This window comes from Peromyscus californicus, unplaced genomic scaffold (genome assembly GCF_007827085.1).
Source record: "Peromyscus californicus insignis strain IS unplaced genomic scaffold, ASM782708v3 Scaffold_24__1_contigs__length_46423439, whole genome shotgun sequence".
NCBI classification, from domain to species: domain Eukaryota; kingdom Metazoa; phylum Chordata; class Mammalia; order Rodentia; family Cricetidae; genus Peromyscus; species Peromyscus californicus.
Genome location: NW_026294535.1, coordinates 2,562,403 through 2,582,610, shown reverse-complemented (window position 1 = coordinate 2,582,610; position 20,208 = coordinate 2,562,403). Strand labels below are relative to the sequence as shown.

At 48.2% G+C, this 20,208-nt stretch overlaps 1 protein-coding gene across 4 annotated transcripts in view; it reads right to left on the bottom strand.

Annotated features, from left to right (window-relative positions):
- Positions 1-20,208, bottom strand: part of Abtb3 (ankyrin repeat and BTB domain containing 3) — a 256,093-nt gene that overhangs the window by 233,751 nt on the left and 2,134 nt on the right. The window lies entirely within an intron of this gene.

Below are 20,208 nucleotides of genomic sequence, written 5' to 3'. Positions count from 1 at the left end.
AGGCATCCTCAGTGAGTGGAGAGCAGAAAAGCAACGAGAAAATCCAAACCCGACTTTTGAGCGCCCGAGTCAGCCATAGCTGCAAGCATCCAAGAGTTTCCAACAGTGTAAGGGGTGGGCAATGCACTCCCAAGGTGCCTTGCAGACAGCAAACAAGAGGGGTGGATGCTCAGAGACGGGAAAGAGATGCAGGCTTGAGTTGGAGAGTAAGGCTAAGAGGGTAGGAATAGAATCAGTCCAGGAACGCAAGTAAGGGTGGGGTATCTGTTGTTGACAAGTTCCCCTAAGGCAGGATCTGGGGGTGCCAGGGTGAAGAGTTCACACTTCACCCTGAAGTCATTGAGAGATGACCCAGGATATCAGTCATGATGGACTAGGACGAGGAGGGGGTTAAAGGAGAAGTGAGAAGGCTGCCTGTGGTCCAGAGGTTCCTGGGATGCTCAGTAGAGACGGTGAACAGCGCTCACTGGCTCTGGACACGGTGGCAGATGGAACAATTCTAGTAGTAGAGCGATGTGGTCCTTCCGGCTGAGAGCGTCTCTGGAGAGACTGAGCAAGCCAACTGCATGGTACCTCCTCTTCCACCCTGCTCTCCTCCTTCAGGTGAGCGCCTTGGAAGTCTCATCTTCAGAACTGTCCAGGCAGCCCCTATGCCACGTTCACCCACGTCCCTTGGATACCCAGCCTGGCCGAGGGCCGGTGCTCAGCACAGTCCTGCTGTTTCTCTCAGCAGATTCTTGGCTTTCCCCAACACTGGACGGCTCTTCCGCAAACACATTTGGGGATGTGCAGGTTTGCAGGGACTCACCGGGAAGAGGTTTATTCTAGTTTGTTTTTCTGTTTGCTGTGATGAAGCACCTAACTGGGGGAGGAAAGGGTTTATTTCAGCTTACAAGTTAAAAGTCCATCATTGAGGGAAGCCAGAGCAGGGACCTGGTAACAGGAACTGAAGCAGAGACCATGGAAGAATGATGCTTACTGGCCTGCTTCCCTTGGCTTGTCTTCCTTATACAACCTGGACCCAGCTGCCATAGTGATTAAGAAAACATCCCCACAGACATACCCAAAGGCCAATGTGATGGACACAATTCTTCAGGTGAAGTTCCCTCTTCCTAGTTGTGTCAAGGTAATAAATGACGCTAACTGTGGCAGGACTCAATCCTGGGAACTCTCTGGTGAGTCTTCCACAAGGGTTTCAGCTTTTAGCGGGGTGGGGGTGGGAAAGAGGATCCTGCCAGCTACTAGCCTCTCCTGCTCTCTACAGTGGGAAGTTGACCTGACCACGTGACCCTGAGAGCTGGGCCAGGGCTCTAGTAAATTATGAAAACAAGGAGCCACCTTGCCCCCTCCCCGCCTCCAGGTGTCTGAGCCCAAACACCTTCCAGTTCAGATCCACAGACTTTCCTGTGCCATCGCAGGAAGGGAGGAGGCAGCAAGGAGCTCCTGGTTCTGTTGGATCCCAGTTTCTCACTAGATTCTGTTGACAGCTACAGAGCATGGTGTGTGAACGTATACACATTGTGAGAATGCTGGCAATGTCTCAGCTGGGGAAGGAAATCCTTGGAGGAACCTGTCTCAGGCCAGCCTCCACAGGGCTTCTTGATGTTGAAGCAAAGAACAGTTTTGTATCACAAAGCAACTTGGTTCTTGGGCCCAAGAAAGGAGCCAGGAACATCAATGATCATCTTTGAACGATGCAAACTTCAAAGCCAGAATCAATAACTGCAGTGAAGTGGCGAAAACCTTAGTGTGAAGTCAACAGACATCCATATTCACTCCATTATGCTGGGAAAAAATAAAGACTGCTTAGATTTTGCTCATTTTGCGTGAATTCTGAGAATTCGTCACCATGCCAGGAAAATCAGAACCTCCCCATCTGGGAAGAATATGCTCATGCAGTAAATAACACCCAAAGCAAAACATCACACACTTTTTTCAGTCTTCACTGTGAATAGAGTGAGATGTGTTTGTTGGAGACCTCAAGATTTCCTCCGTGATTGTATACAAATGTTAGCCAACAAAACTCAACCTAGACTCAAAGATTACAAGTCAGGGTTCTCTAGAGGAACAGAACTGATAGAATATGTGTGTGTGTGTGTGTGTGTGTGTGTGTGTGTGTGTGTGTGTGTGTGTGTGTGTGTGTGTGTATACATATATGATAGAATATATAATAGAATACATATGATAGAATATATATACATACATGTACACACACAAATATATGGAAAAAAGGCATTTATTAGAGTGGCTGACAGGATGTGGTCCAGCTAGTTCAACAATGGGTAAGTACATGCGTATGTGAAAATACATGCAAACACAAAGCATGTGCATGTATCTGTACACAGAGAGAGAACACACATGCACATTTGTGGTATTGTATTCCCCCAAATATTGTGCATCCTAATAAACTTATCTGGGGTCAGAGACAGAGCAGCCACAATATTAAACATAAAGGATAGGCAGTGGTAGCACACGCCTTTAATCCTAGCATTCCAGAGACAGAAATCCCTCTGGATCTCTGTGAGTTCAAGGCCACATTGGAAACAGCCAGGCATGGTGACACACGCCTTTAATCCCAAGAAGTGAGCCTTTAATCCCAGGGAGTGATGGCAGAAAGGCAATATATATAAGGTGTGAAGAGCAGGAACTAGAAGCATTTGGCTGGTTAAGCGTTCAGGATTTCGAGCAGCAGTTCAGCTGAGAGCCATTGGGATGAGGACACAGAGGCTTCCAGTCTGAGGAAACAAGACCAGCTGAGAAGTTGGCCAGGTGAGGTCAGTTGTGGCTTGTTCTGTCTCTCTGATCTTCCAGTGTTCAACCCAATACCTGGCTCAGGTTTGATTTTATTAATAAGAACTTTTAAGGTTCCTGCTACACACATTCATGAGTACACACTCAGGCTGCCTATTTTCTGTACCCCCGCAGTACCAATACTTCCCATTGTTTCATCCAAATGGAAACACACAGCTGTTGTTGATAGCTTCCCCATGGATGCCCCGTCAGTCACCCACTTCACTGCCACAGCAAACTCCTCTACCTGAGGAAAACACGGTGCGTGATTGGGAGCCACAGTAGACTCTATGAACAGGATGCATAGGAATTCTAGCACGTGACAGTCTCTTCAATTCATATTTGCAAAGTGAAACCAAAGCTAGATGGCCTGCACGGAGCCAGCTCCATTTCTCAGGACCCAGTGCAGCGCAGGCCAGTTTAGCACGACAGAAAGTGTGTTGCACACTAGACTCCGTGAGCCTCTGCACACGTGTGCTCCTTCAGAAGGAATCTGACTGGAATGAGGCCTGGCTTCTCAGGAAAGGCTGTCAATGGGGAAGGCACGGTGAGCCTGAGGTGGTGACCCATTCTTTCTGAGTCAAAGGAAAGGCAGCCAGCTCAGTGGTCCTCTGTAGGGCACCACAGGAACTCCAGTACGATCTTCAGGTTACTTTCCCTCCAGCTCCTCTCTTCTTTCATGCATCAAGGCCTCCCTGACCACCAAGAAGTTGCATCTAAGGCCCAAGGAAAACTGTCTTCAGGGCTCCTGGGGAATCCTTCTGCCTCCCACAGTCAAAGAAGGACAGGTGAGGCCAGGGCAGATGCCACTGGGGCCACAGAGCTTACAGTGCAGGGTAGGGGACAGAGTACCTCCAACATCTGGGACCCCCAAAGCTGGGTCAACTGTGTGTCCTGACCAGCCTTCAGATGAGGCCCCTTGGGCCCCCCAACCATAGGATGCTTGATCCAGGTTCTCAAAACATCTAAGCCCCAGTGACGTGCAAAGGTGCTTACTCCAAAGCACAGAGAGCAGATTAGGAGCCCAAACGGCACCCAGGCTGCCAGTCACTTGGACCCTTGGTCTCTCCCACTCTGCTCCCTCCTGAGTAAATTAGGACATGAGTATCTACTCCAGGGCGTTGCTGTGAATACAAAGAGAAATGGGTGACAGGACTCTGTAAGCCATGCCCATGTAAAGAATTGGGAAGATAAGACACGAAGGGTCCAAAATTGTGGTCAGAGTATGCTGACAAATACTACACATCTCCTCCAGTCTTCCGGGAAACCTTGGTTCCACCCCCATGGCAGGTGTGCTTGGTCCCCAGGGGAGGAGGGAAGAGAAAAGAGGCCCAAGTGAGTCCTCAGGCACTCTATAAACCAGCTCAGATAAAGTACTGGAATCAATAAGTGTCACAGTGCTCTGAGGGCAAAATGGCTACAGTGCTTTCAGTCATAAAACCAGCAGTAACACTGGCAGTAGTGTTTGCTGGTCTGGTGCTTAGTAGGCACTAAAGGGTTAGAAGAGGGGTTCTCAACCTGTGAGTCACAACCCCTTGAGGAGGGTTGAGACCCTTTTACAGGGGTCGTCTATCAGATATCCCGCATATCAGATATTTACATTACAATTCACAACAGTAGCAAGATTACAGTTATGAAGTAGCAACGAAATAAGTCTATGGTTGTGAGTTACCTCAACCTGAGCAACTGTATTAAAGGGTCACAGCATTGGGAAGGTTGAGAATCACTGGGTTAGAAGGAAAAGCAGAGAACGAGACAAGGAGTCCTAAAGGAGAGGACTGGGCAAATGGCAAATGGCGGATTTCTTTATAATTCTACATCTCCAATCTGGTTGAGTTAATCGACAGTTCTCTTAATGGTTACCCCTGACTCCTCCTCTTCATGGAACTAAGCTTCTGCTCTAGGGCTGTGTCTCACATCATCAGAGCATGTAAGAGTGTTGACTATAAGCCAGGTGCAATTGTGCATGCCTTTAATCCCAGCCACCTTAGTCTACATAGCAAGTTCCAGGCAAGCTAGAGCTAATCAGCGAGACCCTGTCTTAACCCCCTCCTCTCCCAAAAGAATACTGACTATGCCACAATGAAGCCTTGCAATGAGCTGCCAACGGGTTCACAGGGTGCCGTGACAGTGGGCTGGGTGGCCAGGGTGGAACCCATGTCCCGAGTCCTCACTGTATAGCTTTGAACCGGCCAACAGCCTGTCTGGGTTTCCTAAGCCGAGCAGTGAGCAGCAACACTGCCCTCCTAAGTGGTGCAGGAAAAATTAAATGAGATGGTGTTGGGACAGCGCTCTGCAGAGGCTGGCATGTGGCTGGCTCACTGAACAAGATCACAGGTTAGGACAGAGAACAAAGCCTTGTTGCTTTGTCTTTTTTTTTTTTAAAACCAAGGCACATGCATCATGGAAACACCACCCTCGGGTTTTAGAGAACTGATGTCCACGCTTGGCTGGGCAGTATGAACTTTTTGTGTCTAAGGTTCAGCATCTTTCTTTACCTACCACACTCACCTGCTGGTAGCAGTGACCCCAGATAAATCTGGGAATCTCCCCAGTTCCCAAATGTCTAGTTTATAAAGCACAGCTGATGTCCAGCATGTACAAAAGTTGGGCTTCTCTCAGCATGAAGATCCAAGAGTCCACACTGACATGGTAGCGGATTCTGAACTAGGGTACAGCATCATCTCCCACTCAGAAAGTGGATACAAAGAAATGATGGTGCTCGTTTCTGGTCTTCAAAGGAAAGAGAGCTCTGAAGTGTGGGGTTTCTCAAGGCTGACAATTCAGAAACACAGTGGCAGATTCCAGCCAGCCTGTGGCTGTGGTGAGCGAAGGGTTCTTGGTTGAGCCATTAACCAAGCCTCAAAGACTAAGTTTGCACTCTTTAAGTGTTGGGGAGATGGCTGTGAGGTAAATAAATCCCTATGTCATTGAGTATGCATGCTGTAGTCCCATCCACTCACTAAACAAATATGTTCGGTGCCTACTGTGTGCCACATGCTGTAGTAGTGAGGGGAAGGTGGCCAGTAGATGTTACTGGTTTAGTTAACCTGGTAAGTGCTGTGATACACTTGGGAGTATCCCAAGCACTTCCTAAGTGTTTACAAATGATAGGTTGTTTCCTTTTAGCCCCTAAACACTGAGGTGGCCGCACCGCTGAGGGAAGAACTGCATCGAGAGAACTTTCCCAAAACTGTGAAGCTGGCAAGGGACGGCCCTGAGATTGAAGCCAGACTACCTGACCACAGACTGATGGTGGTCAAACCAACCAGATCAGACAGCTCTGTGAATGAATAACTTAAGCCTCATGAGTCTCGGTGGCCTCACATCCCCATGTGTTTACATCCAGGCCTGGGATTCAGGACTGATCCTGTCTGCACAGCCACAAAACTTCTTAGGATGAAAAGCAAACATCCCTGAGTTCCAGAGCAAGCCGGTTTTAAAAGGCAGCCTCCTGGGAACAGCAGATGCTGCTGCTGGCCCTGACAAATGACACCAAGCACATTGGCTTGGAAGGTCGAGAAGCGTCTGGCTGGACAGGGATATTTTTGGTTCAGAGATGACTTTGATGAGTTCTGCCTCTGCTCCCTGGAATCAGAAGTGCCACCTGGGGAGTAAGGATGTGGTACAGAAAGGGACACATTCCTCCTCTGCATGGATGAAAAGCAGAATCCTTAACGACCAGACAGCACCTCCTGCTTTGAAGCATCTAGTTGTTTGAAGCTCCCAGCTCAGTTCAGTTCCAATAGTGGGTCTCTTCCATCTTTTGTTTCCCAATCTGGAGCTCTGTCAAATGGTTCCACACTCAAAATCCACCTCTCCCTCTTTCCTCCCCAAACCCTCTGGCCCAAGTGCTTCTGGGAGCCTCATCATCATGCTTTGGGGTTCCCAGCTTAGGTATCCAGAGCCTCTGGGATGTTAGAGCAGGAAGCTCTTGATAGGCTCCAGGCCAATGCTTTCAAACTGAGTATCTGCACAAAAGCCCCATGTCAATAAAATATACGAGAGCTGCGTAAAGATGTCAGGAAGTGTGCCGGGTGAGGGCTGGAAGCTTCTTTACTTTCCCCCAACCCTGAGGTCTCAAGTGATGAAGCGCATAGAGAAAGCCTCATAGGTGACATACAGAGGACACACTCCCTCCTTCCTCTTGGGAAGCCTGGTGAGCATCCTCCGGTTCATGGCAGATGGTGTGGCTCTGCTGAGCACACAGCTTCGGCCTCTTTCTCAGGTCTGAAGCAGCCTGTAAACACCAAGGCAGAGACACTCCCACAGTGTGGGAGTAGATAGACACCTCCATGTCACCGGCCACTATGTGGCCTTTCTTCTTCAAGAAAGCCCAACCTTCTGTTGCCCAATGGACAACTCGGGCTTCTTATCAGATGCTCTTGCTGCCTCCCCTTGCTGGTTCCTCCCCTGCCTGCCTCACTCTAGGAAGAGCTTGCTTCCTGGTCCTCTCTCTTCTGCACTCACTCCCATGCTGGCCCCACTTCATGACTTTAAGAGACTTCTGTGCTTGAGATTTCCATTTGGATCTCCCAGGCATCCCACTCTCTCCAGAACACTACCTGTAACTATCTGTCAAACATCTCCATCTGAAGCATAGCCTTTATCTAGACCCAAAATGGTGTCTGCAGAAGACACCAGGGGTCGGGCAAGATAGGAAAGGACTAGGGTCAGAGCTGCCGACCGGTAGACACACCCTGTTCCCCTCAACTTCTTGCTCTTTGGGCACGGGCACTGTTAATATTCTGACCCATCTCCTTGGAAATTCGCCCCTTGGGGCCACCCTGTGTCCGGACATAAAAGCCTGATTTAAGAAAAACCCCTCCCTTCCTCTCTCTCTCTCTCTCTTGCTCTCTCTCCATGCCCATGAAGTGTGCACCCCTCGACCCCTCTCCTCTCCCCACTCCCTCTCTCCTTTCTAGCTTTCTCTCTTTCTCTCAAATAAACTCCATGGGAAGGCAGCGCCTGGGTACAGTCGGTTCACACGCCTGCCACCGGCCGCTACATCTGCCCAGCATGTTTTTCCTCCGGGGTAGGACATCCTGGGCTGGCCAGCCGGGGTCCCTACCACCACCACGCACACGCAGTATCTTAACAGTCACATCTTTCACACACACACACACACACACACACACACACACACACACACACACACACACACCCGCCGCAGGGTTCCTGAGGGCCTGTGTCGCCACCATGACTCAGGAAGGAAACATTCATTGAAACCCCGGTGCACTAGCCGCCATCACCCCTGGCAACTCTCTCCTCCCAGACACTGCTCTGACTTCACTTCAGAACTCAAAGGTTTTGTCCATCACAAACTCACGTGGCTCTGTGGACCTCGCCTCAGTAGCCATTGCCACAGGCAAAATTTCCATGTGAGCTTTCATTTGAGAATATACTAAATCCGCCCTGACCCGCAAGTGGACCGGACCCCTCAGAGTTGTCAAACCAAAGGCAGAAGAGGAGGGGCGGAAGGTCAAAGAGGGAGTGGCTGGCTCTCCGTCTGCCTCTCAGGCTTGAGCGTCCTAGAGGCATCCAGGGAAAGAGAAGAGGTAATTCACACTTCCAGACTCCTTAAGCTCTTCACAACTCCCTGGGAGGTACCATGTGCTGGATCAGGGACAGAGAATAAGATGTGCCACCCAAAGAAAATCAGTTAATCCACATGACCTCTGAAGTAGTCATAGCTCTTGAAAGATTTCAATCCCTTTCTCTGGCAGCCACCCTGACCAGCTCTCAGTTGGAAATGTGCCAAGAGAGGTTCATTCCACTCCTCTTTCGGCATGCCTCACAGGTTTTGCTCTAGTTGGCTCAGCAGACGCGTCGTAACAGCCCTCTGCATACTCCTGTGCTCACATCCACTGTGAGATGGAAAGGGAACGAAATGCAAGACGCCACAGTGGGGCTCTGCTTCCTGGAAGTAATCAGGAGGCAATAGATGGTGGTTTCCTTCCCAGGACACAATGGAGGAGAGGTGGAGTAAGCATCTGGGCACATGAAATGCTGGCTCCAGCTCTGCTTGGTGGCCTTGGCCAAGGCAATGTCTCACCCTGGGCCTCAGTTTCACCATTTGTAAAGTGTTACCACTTGAGCCACACGCTGCCTTGGGATGATGAAAGAGAAAGGCAGGGGCTGAGGGTCTTGGGACTTGAATTCCTGCTCTACTGTTGATAGTCTTATCAACTCTGGGCGTGTGCCTAAAGGTCTTACATCCTCAGCTTCTTTTCATATAAAATGGGAGGGTGACAGCACCTGACTGGTCTTCTCACATTCACCTCGTCTCTGCATTCTGACCAACACAAACTTTTTATAATATGAATTTAACCATAGACTCTGTCCTAAAGTGCTTCCTGAGGTCTGGATAAAGTATCCGGGTTCAGATTCCCCAGAACCCACAGAAAAAAATCCAAGTATGTGCTGTCTGTAATGCCAGCACTGGGGTCACTGAAGTAGGCTTAGACAGGGGGTTCTCTGGAGCCAGCTTAGCTGGGTCAGTGAGTTCTGGGGTCAGTAGAGACTCTGTCTCAAAACATAAGGTGGAAAAGGATGGAGGAAGACATCAGACATTGACCTCTGATCTCCACAAATATGTGCACACGTGAGCACCTGAACATACACATGCACATATGTAAAGAGGAACACATACACACACACACACAGAGAGAGAGAGAGAGAGAGAGAGAGAGAGAGAGAGAGAGAGAGAGAGAGAGAGAGCGCTCTCCAGGGAGAGTCTCCCAGCAGAGACACTGTGGCAGATCCATGGTCTAACTGTCCCCCTTTAGTCCTCTTCCTCCCACAAGGCTCCCCTCTGCCACAGGCCTTTTGCACATGCTACTTACATCTACAGAACACTCTTCCACTCTCTCCACCAAACTGGCCTTGCTTAGGCCTTACTCAAGATTTGCTTTCTTCACAGAGGCCACCCCCATCCTCCCAAACTTATAAAAACTTCAGCAGAGACTCACAACTCAGTGAAGCTCATTGTTGTATCAAGAGCCAAGACACAAATTCACATCTGCAGTGTTATTTTGATGAATAAACAAAATCTGTCACAAACCTGCAAGTCCCAGGAAGGCAGGGACCGTGTTGCCTAATATCTAACAGCACCTGTGGAGACAGCCATAGGAACAGAATAAAGTCACCAACTTCTTCTGCAGGCAGGCACCTCCCAATAGCCCTAGGGGTTATGCTTCAGTGACAGTCTCGCTGAACAAGAGAGGACAGTCATGGAGAGTTTAGGTGACTTACCCAACTTCCCAGTCAGTAAGTGTGGAATCCCAGGAGCCTCATTACTTGTATACTGTTTAAAGTCTTTCACCCAGTGAGGTAGGGTTCTGAGAGCAAGGACTACATAAGCATTTAAAAATAATAGCCACCACATTAAGTATTTATTGTGGAACCCAACACTTTTACATGAAGTAACTTGTTCAGCGCTCCCACCAACAACCTGTGGTGGAACTGAGTCTGGAAAGATTAAGTGACTTGCCCGATGTCACCTGGCTTATCGGGAGTAAAAGCAGAATTTATACCTTGGTCCCCCTGATACAGAGTTCTGTAATTCTTGGGGAAGATAAGAATCTGCTTCCACCACAAGAGAAGTGGATTCAAGCTCACTTTCTGTGCCACATACCTGTGCCTTCAGTTCTGGGTGTGGAATGGTGTGTGGCCCCTAACGCAGAGTACGCACAGAGCATCCCTTGGGAAAAGTGAGAAAGCCACTGCCCTTGGGCCTTGGCTGAGGTTACACTGTGATCTGATGAGGGGCTAGGCAGTGACTCTGAGAAGCCATGGAGGAGGACACTGGCTTGGGTTATAAACTGTCCTGTGCTCACCAAAAGAAGCCATGCCTTGTTGGTTATGCCGAGGGTCTTCTTCTTAGTGGTCCCTGGGATTCAGATCTCTCCATTGGGTTTTAACAGTTCAAAGTCCAAATCCCAAACCCCTCACTTATAGTATTGGGGCAGCTCCACACCAGTGGCTGTGCTTAGTGGAGCTTCAGTTTCCTCCCCTGGAAAATGGAGATCAGAAACATTCACTTCACAAGATCTATGTGCAGATGAAATGGGGTCCCGTGGAAGATGTGGAAAACCTAGAATAGCCCCTAGTCCAGCAAGTGACAGTCCCCTCTGTGAACAAAAGGCAAGGCGTGTCAGAGGAGAAAAGGCAGGTGCTTGGTTTAATTTTCTTGAACTTCTTGGGATTTGAGTCCCTCAAACCTTGTATTTTTCCCATGCCTGAGAGCTTCATCACTGGTGATCCATTCCGCTTCTAGCACAGGAAGACACTATCAGTAATAAAGATAGCAGCTTCTAAATGTGTGTCATGGGAGAGAGAGAGAGTAGAATAAACATCTCATATTTATTATAACACACTGATCTTCACATTCTTAAGGAAATACAGAGAGCCTGGCACACAAATGCAGTCCGGCCACTTGTAAGCCCTGTCACCTTAGGCAAATCCATTAAACTTTCTGTTCCTCAACTTCTCAATCTGCAAAATAGTGTTGGTAACACTGCCTACCTACATGTACTGAAGTGGCCAGATATCTAAAGGGTTTATGCACCTCTGAGAGTGTAAAGTTGGGGTTGGGGTCATTAGCTGCTTATCAAGAAATCGTAACTCCCAGCCTCTTTGCATCTGCTTAAGACCTGTGTCAGAGTAGTGGTCATTGGGATGGAGAACAGATTGACATACTCATGCCCAGAGCAGTCCCACAGAAACCTCCCATGCAACAACTCCATCGATCTTACTCCTCCCATAAGCTGGAGTCTACAGGAAAAATAAAACAGAATTTCTTGTTGGTTTTTGCAACGCCACTAAGGTATTGTGTGTGCTAGGAAAATGCCCTACCACTGAGCTACACTCCCAGCCCAGAAAACAATTTTATTGTGTTCTGCCACTAAAATATTAGGATTTACCTGATACATCAATTAGTCTACTAATACTCTAACTAGTATAGAAATTGTTATCAGAAGTGAGGTGCTTGCCGGGCGGTGGTGGTGGTGGTGCACGCCTTTAATCCCAGCACTCGGGAGGCAGAGCCAGGCGGATCTCTGTGAGTTCAAGGCCAGCCTGGGCTACCAAGTGAGTTCCAGGAAAGGCGCAAAGCTTCGCAGAGAAACCCTGTCTCCGGGGGGTGGCGTGGGGGGGAACAACAGAAGTGAGGTGCTTATTGTACAGACATGGTTAGAAGGCAGAACATCGGAGCCCCGTGTTATGCAGCGGTGAAATGTTTGGTTCACCTGTCGTCTGTGGTAATTGAAACATCAGGACTAATGGTTGATGAGCTGTAGCTCTGTAGAAAGAGGTTGGGGAGATAATGGTAATAGAATGTGAGGATAAACCCTGCCTGAGTTTAGCAGTTATTAGCTGCTGCACAATTAAGCCAGTTTGCAAGTCAAATTAGAAAGGAATAGTGGAGAGGTGGAAATGACCATTTCTAGACCCCCAAACAACGGGAGGAAAGATTAAGAAGATTGTAAGTGAAGCAAGTACAAAATTAGGGCTGTAACGTCCCCATCAGACTGATAGCACCAATGTGCTTGCTTGAACTTAAGAAAGAGAAGTGGGGAGGTAAAGAGGCAAAGCATGATCCAGGCTATAAAATTTGGTCCAGAAAACAACTCTCAGATGAGGATGCTAACATTCTGGATGCCTGCTGGGAGTGGTTTGAGCATCCACCAAGGGTTCATTGTCTTGATTCCCAAGATGGCACTTCTGAGAGGTGGGACCTAGCTGATGAACTTTGAGTCACTGCGGATGTACCTTTGGAAGGTGGCTGAGTGACTCTTCAGTAGCTCACCTAAGAAGGATGTTTAAAAGCCCAAGTTTCATTCCACCTCTCTCTCTCTATCCTTGACTTTAAAAAGTGACCCCACCCCAAAAGGAACTTTTATCATTGGCATCTGCAATTGCAATTTCCATAGAATCCTTGACAGAAGAGAGACAAATCAGGTGCCATGGCCTTGAGTGAGTTAACTAAACCTTTTTTCTGTGTAAATTCAGTTGCTTCATATATTTCAGCACAGTGACTCCAAGCTGACTAATACAATGGCACAGATGACAATCTCACTGAATCGCACCTGCAAAAGAAAATCTCTAAGCTTGGATTTTAATCTGAAATAATCTTTGATGCTCAAAAGTTCAAGGGAAGGAGCTGTACTACAAAGATTTAGAACTTCTCAAGAGGCCATACCTTGCAAGACCTACTTCAAGTGTGGCCAAGAAGAATAAAAGAAAAAGAAAATCTTCACGCTGGATAGAGCTGGGATTGGGGAGAACAATGAACCAGCCAGTTCTTCCCAGAGAGCAAAATCCAGGCCTAATCCAAAAACGTCACCCATGGCCATGCACACAGAGCTTCACTGACAAGCTCTTCTAACTCCGAAGGACCAGTGCCTGCCATGAGTCTCTCACTAGTCCCTTTACCCAGAGGGCGTTTCACTGTGGTTAGTCCACTCTGTTGTAATATGTGTGAATGCAGACAGGCGGGTAACATATCACTTTGGCTACAGGTCCCTGAGCCATGAATAGTCCCATTAAATGCAGTGAATGGAACTGAGAGTCATTCAAAGATCTTGAATACCAAGATGGGAGCAATGGTCAGAGAGAAAAGAAAATGATGTGAAGACATATCTGTCCATATGTTTGGTGACAAGACAGATGTGGCTAGGTATGGTTAATGATACATGAACAGAGGGACTTGCCCTGTACACAGCTTTCCTTTTTCTTCTTCTTCTTCTTCTTCTTCTTCTTCTTCTTCTTCTTCTTCTTCTTCTTCTTCTTCTTCTTCTTCTTCTTCTTCTAATTTTTTTTGGCTTTTCGAGGCAGGGTTTCTCTGTGTAGTTTTGGTGCCTGTTCTGGATCTCGCTCTGTAGACCAGGCTGGCCTTGTACTCACAGAGATCCGCCTGCCTCTGCCTCCCGATTGCTGGGATTAAAGGTGTGCACCACCACCACCCGTACACAGCTTTCCTAAGCCCCTCATTCTGTCAGGCTTCCTATCTGTGGGCTGGATGGGTGCAAAGGAGGTGCTACACACAGAAGATACACAAAGCAGAACTCCAAGCCGGGCCTTGGTACCTATGACACTCCTGACTTCCTCCAGCCCACATTTCACCCAATCAGAGTTCCAGATAACAAGAATGACCTTCTCCTGAGATTTGGAGATTGTCCTTTATATCAACTGATGTGATTGTAACAATTATAATACATAGAAGTCATTAAAAAACAGTGCCTGATCCATAATAAGCATTGCAAGTGTAGCTACGATTCCTACAGTGGTACCCATGGGAAACTGAGGCTGACAGGAATGTCTGAACCCAGAGTCAATTACAGGGTTATATTTACTTCTCAGTGAATGATAGTCAGACCCATTTTTATGGGGGAACTTGTTATCTGGTCCAAGGCTACAGGTAGAGACAGACTTAGAATCAGGAGCCTTCTTCCAGTTCAGAGGCCATCAGCACCCACTTGTGACCTCAGGCCTCCAACTGATCTCTCATTGTCTTATTAGGCCATTATTATGATGTTTCAGGAAACATACAACTTGCAAACACCCCAACAAGGAACTGATGTGCCTGCGCAGAAAACGAAATAACCCTCTACTGACCTAAATTCCTTGCTTTAATTTACAAAGAGCCAGTTAATTAAAAATGTGCTCTGAGTCCAGAGGCATGGCGCAGTAGGGCTCTTGAGACAGTTTTTGCTGCCTCCCTGAAGACACCGAGTTCCTCCTGAGACATTTTGTCCAGCAGAGCCACAGCGCAACACAGAACAGCACAACCAGCTGCACGTCAGGTAAACCAACATTTAGTGCAGAGTCAGCATTCACAGGGCGACAGAAAAGCAAAGGACCTGCAAGCCAGCCTACCCACCTCCCCAGCACTGCTGAGGCAAGGGCTCAGGTTAATTAATGTTTACAAAGTGATTGGGGATCCCTGAAAGGAAGGAGACTGTGCAGAACCTGAAAGTACTGTAGCAGCAGCCTGAAGAACCTGCTTGTCAAAGGAAGTTGTTATTAGGAAGTGTCTACTATGAAGCTGGCCCTTTCACAGACCAATCGGGGCTAATCCTGTAATTGTCTTCCATGATAGGTTTGCATTTCCTTTGGTTTTGTAAACGTGTGTTTCTTTTTTTTATGTGATCCTCATCACATGCATGCAAAAAACAAAATTCACCCCAATAATTCACCAGCTAGAAGACAGAGGAACCAAGACTGGAAACTGGATGTTTCTAAGTAGAAAATCCTCCCCTGCTTTGGCCAAACTATACTGCCTCTTCCAGCCTTCCCTGAAGAATTTTCTGAATGTATATCAAAATTTCATGCAAGGATCCCTGTGGCTTTTGTGGGGAACATGCCTTTTTTTCCCTTGCAGGGTATCTTACAATATAGAGAAATGCATGAAACTGAATTTCACGATGGGATGATTTTGGGCAAATACAGATAGATACCTCTATCATCATAAGGGACATTTCTATCACTCAGGAAGTTCCCTGAAGACTTTTTTTTTTTTCAATGAAATAAAATAAGATTCTTTCTTAGGTCATGGAGTTATGCTCACAAGTCAGTTCCTGAAGTAGGCACACTGAACTATATGGCCCTGGCCATATAAAGAAATGGAGACCCAATTACAGTGCAGTGCCCAGCTGGCTCCCTCCACACTGAGCATATGGGGGCATGGATTCAGTGTGATAGAGAAGGGAGATACTACACCACCAGATTATCACCACAGCTGCTACCATCATTTTAGCCCCCGGCACGGCACCAGACTCACATCCTTAGGACAAACAATCTCATAATCACAAACTTCATTTTACAGCTGAGGGCTGTCTCTGGAACCCCAAAGAACAAACACTTGGAAAACAGCAGCCTTGGAATCCAAATCCAGGAGGTGTGGCACTGGAGGCTGATCCCATAGCAACCGCCCTTCCAAAGGCTGGTGGCTAAGTTTGCCATCCTAAAGACTGGATGAGCTGACTGTATTCAGTTAGTCAACAAGGAGTAGAGAGTATTTACAACGTGCCAGGCATTCCGGGAACGGGGAGGAAGATGTGGGTTGAGCAGGGCTAGAGAAGTAGTTGCACCCTCTTAGGGAGGAGGGCAGATCATCGGTGTTCCAGAACTTCCGAGATTGAGTGAAAAAACCACTACCTTTGAGGGCATTTAAGATACCTTGACTAAAGCATGACAAAAGCTACCTGCCCCCTCCTTGTTTCAGTGGGACGGATCAAATCAGATGTTCACACCCCACAGAAACTCCATCAGTCCCTGGGGTCTCTTCCCTACACCTAAAAATTAACACAAGAAAACCTAAGGTCTGAAGAGTTTCTACAGCGCCACAAAGATCATGCTCCAAGCCCCGCCCAGCTGATGTGGACCCAAGCCCCGCCCAGCTGATGTGGACCCAAGCCCCGCCCAGCCGATGTCCCACTAGTTTCCTGATTTCCCCAGCCTTGGTAGTTTAGTACTTAAATGCGAAGGAGAGACAGTTGCAAAAGTGGCAGTATGTGTGGGGCAAAGTCGAAAACCTTTCAAAAGAGGATCCAAGGGCTGGCAAGATGGCTCAGGAGGTAGAGGTGCTTGCCCTCAAGCCTGCCAGCCTGAGCTTGGTCCCCAGAATCCCCATGGTGGGAGGAGGGAACTGATCCCCAGAAGTGTCTTCTGACTTCCACTCTTTTAGATTGAAGACTGCTCCAAACTCGCCAGCCCTGTGTCCCCTTGGAATCTGCATCCTACATGGCTCCGAAAAGGCTAGCCCCAGGTCGTCCTGCCTCACAAACTGCTCCAAGGCACCTAGACCCGAATGGTCCTGCAAAGCCTGGACCACAAGTGAAGGGCCTTCACTCCTCTCTCTCTTCCCGGCCTTGGCCAGCATTCTGGCTTTCTTGGGTCCCCAACAACGATGCCCAATGCCAACAAGAAGTAGTCATAGAAAAGATTGTGCTGTCCTTTATTCACTTATTATCAACAAAAAGGCTGGGATGTTAGGTCTCAAACCCAAGACAAATGGCCGAGGGGCCTATTTACATATCAAAGCGGACCTGGCTGGCAGGTTCTCCTAGCATCCCTCAGTCCCTACCTGTTACAGGGTATGGCTGGCATCCAGCCCAGGGGCTGGGCTACCCTTCTGCCAGACAACAGGAAGCAGTCTAAAAAGCACAGGGCCCTCATTCCTACCTCATCAGTCACCCCTTCCTATTTTCTTACCTTTTATAATAAAAAAAAAAGGAGAAATGTTGGGGACTCATCTAGTACCTCTCGGCTCTGGCCAGCTACACTTGTCTGGGTATCTCTACTAAAGGCACTTACAGTCCCCCTTTTCCTCTTTTGATCTACCCTTTACCCTCGTGGTCTCTTGGCTCTCCCCTCCCACCACTCCTCACTTGGGCTGGCTCAGGGTCATGTTCATTCTGGACTCTCAAAGATGCTCTGCCTCTGACTACACTCTCTACAATAAACTTTCTCCTCCACCATACCCAGGAGCAGTATTGGTCTTCCTTTTTATTTCTTTTCTTTTTTCATTCACACTGACCTCCACATAGGTGGCATGATGCGCACGTGCACAACACACACACACACACACACACCACTTAATAATTAAAAATGAAATTCAAGAAGCTCAAAAGGCAGTTAGCTTCTTTGAGAACATCATTGTACAACACAGTACAATTTTACAGGCATCAAGTATAAGTTCTGGCTGTATATTAGGTCTTCCTATCAGCTTGGAAGCTGTAAAAACACACAAGATTCAGTACTGGCAATTCAGATCTTCAGGTACAAAAGGTGTATAAGTGGGAATGGAAAGAAGAGCAAATTGTATGAGGTCAGTGCTCAACTGTGTGGTTAATGCAGTAGGATGGCCTGCTGACAGGGAACTCATTTGTAGCTCAAGTTACGCATGCACAGGGGCTAAGAGTACGGCTCTGAACTAGGCCATCTGCACTCAAACAAGCAATGCACGGAAGCTCCATTCGTGCCTCAGTTTCTTGCACTGTCCAAGGGAGATGACAGTAGTACTTTTTGTTTCTTTGTTTGAAACAAGGTCTCATGTAGTCCAGACTGGCCTCAGACTTGGCTATGCAGCCAAGGATGGTCTTGAACTCCTCATTTTCGACCTCCACTAGTATTACTAGTGATAAACAACTACTGAGTTGTTTATTCGGTGCTGGGGATTGAACGTGGAGCTCTGTGCATGCTAGGCAAGCACTCTATCAACTGAGTTACATCCTGACAGTAGTACTAGACTAAAGGAACCCAGAGGATCAATATACATATAAAGTGATCCTGGGAATGTGTTGGCTGTTTTGTCTTTTACCTAGTGTCTACTCTGTCCCTGGCATTTAAAAACTGTTCATTAGCCATTGAACAGCAGATGAATCCACAAACAAATAAATAAGTGATGTTACTGAGTTAAAGGGGGAATCCATTATGGGAGGTGTGTGGTCCTCAGTAAGGCTTGCAGGTCAGAAAGACTGCCAAGCAAAACAACGGGAGAAACAGACTTGGTGTTTGGTGTATGGTGTGGATGCCTGAAATATTAATCACTCATTCCTTAGCTCTTCTGTATGCACACCCGGCCACTTTGAACAAGTCCGTAGAGAGATGAAGAGAGCAGGATGAAGTAACAGCGTGTCTTGGGCCAGAAGAGGCTGAAGGAGACCCGAGTCCCAGGAGTTAAGCTGTGTGGTGTGGGGAAGTCTGTGATTGCTTCAAGACCCAACCGCCACTCACTCACCCTGCCCAAAACCAGCCCTGGGGTTTTCTCTCTCCTTAAATTAGCTTTACTCCAAAAGGGATAAACACCAATGCTGTCTTTAAAAGAGGTTAAAGTCCCAAAAGTAAAATCTATTTGGAAAAAGATTGGCTACTAACAGAACTATGAGAGAAGCTGGGGGTATATTGTGTTTTAAAAAGTGCATTCCACAGACAAGTGGGCTGAGGCCCAGAAAGTCACCCCAAACAACAGTTAGGAGACTGTCAGACAGAGGTGGGACAGGATGCAGGTGTTTGCAGCCTAGGGGTGGGGGAAAAGGGGATGTGAACTCCCCATAAAAGAAAACTGAGGGAGAGAAAGAACCCCAAGAGGAAGCTAAGGAGTTGGAGTTCTGAGATAACTCAGGCTAAGGGATGATTGGGGCGGGGTGCTCTGCGGGGGGGAGGAAAACGAAGCAGGCCTGTGCTTTTAGGGTGAGGGTAGGCTTCCAAACAAAGAACAGTTTAAAAATCGGGGCTTTGAAGGTGGATCCCCCTTTCTGAAAAAGCACACAGGAAACCTCATGCTCTGTCACCTGATGTTTCCGTCCTCAGAGGGATGTCCTGTGTGCTTGCAGCGTGTGCCTGTGTCTGAGCATGTCTGTATGTGTCGGCGGACACCGGGGAGTATGCCTTAGGGCAACAGAGGGGGAAGGGCGCTGGCAGAGAAGCAGAAGGCTTCTTCCAGATCTCGATCAAGGCTGATCCTAGCCCCTCCCCCAGCGCGCGCAGGCACACACACACACACACACACACACACACACACACACACACACACACACACACACTAGCTTTGCTCTTTTCTTCCCCTCCCCCACTATGATCACATCCAGGTGAAGGGATCTAGGGAGTCCATCAGAGTAAATTTACGAACGGTTTAAGCTGGAGTTTTATGCCTCGGGAGCCTGCTGGCTCGTTCCTTTGCACCCTCACAAGGCACTTGCACACACATGCGCGGTCACACCCACACGCACACTCTTGGCACTCTAGAAGTCAAGCCAGGCCAGATGCAGCTCTGCTTCGGCTTGGAGGAAACAGACAGGCTGCAACATGAATGAAACCTACCCAGAAAGGCTGCTTTTTCGCTCCGACCACGCAACCTCGGGCCAAACCGCCTGGAATATGTAGCAAAGTTTTATTTCGCTTTTAGAGTCTCCAGTTACTCTTCTACCATTTCCTGTGGAAAATTGAATCTTTGAAGTGTCTAGCTCAGGCTTTCGCAGACAGAGACCGCCAGCGCGAGCCCCGGAAAACAAACGCCCAGCACCACCCCCTCTGCCATCAGGACCGAAGGTTCAAACCCACCCAGCGCCCTCCAGTGGGGCGCAATGAGGAGATTTCAGAACCCGCGGAAAAGGACACCCTAACTGACAACCCCTCCCTCCTGCCCAGGTCCTTGGTGCCTCTCCTTCAGCCAAGTGACAGGGCGGGGAAATTGGAATTCATGGCGTGATCCATCTCTAGGTCTTCCCACCTCCCCCCAGCTCTGGGTTCCAGTGCTCAGAAACTGCTCGGGGAAACTTGGAGCTATGCAGTGCCGCCGTCCCACCGCCAACGCCACCACCACACACATACACCTCCCTCGACATTTTTAGGTCCACCCAGCTCTCCCCTTCCACCTTGGCCACAGCCAGCCATGCCTTCCCAGCGCACCTACAG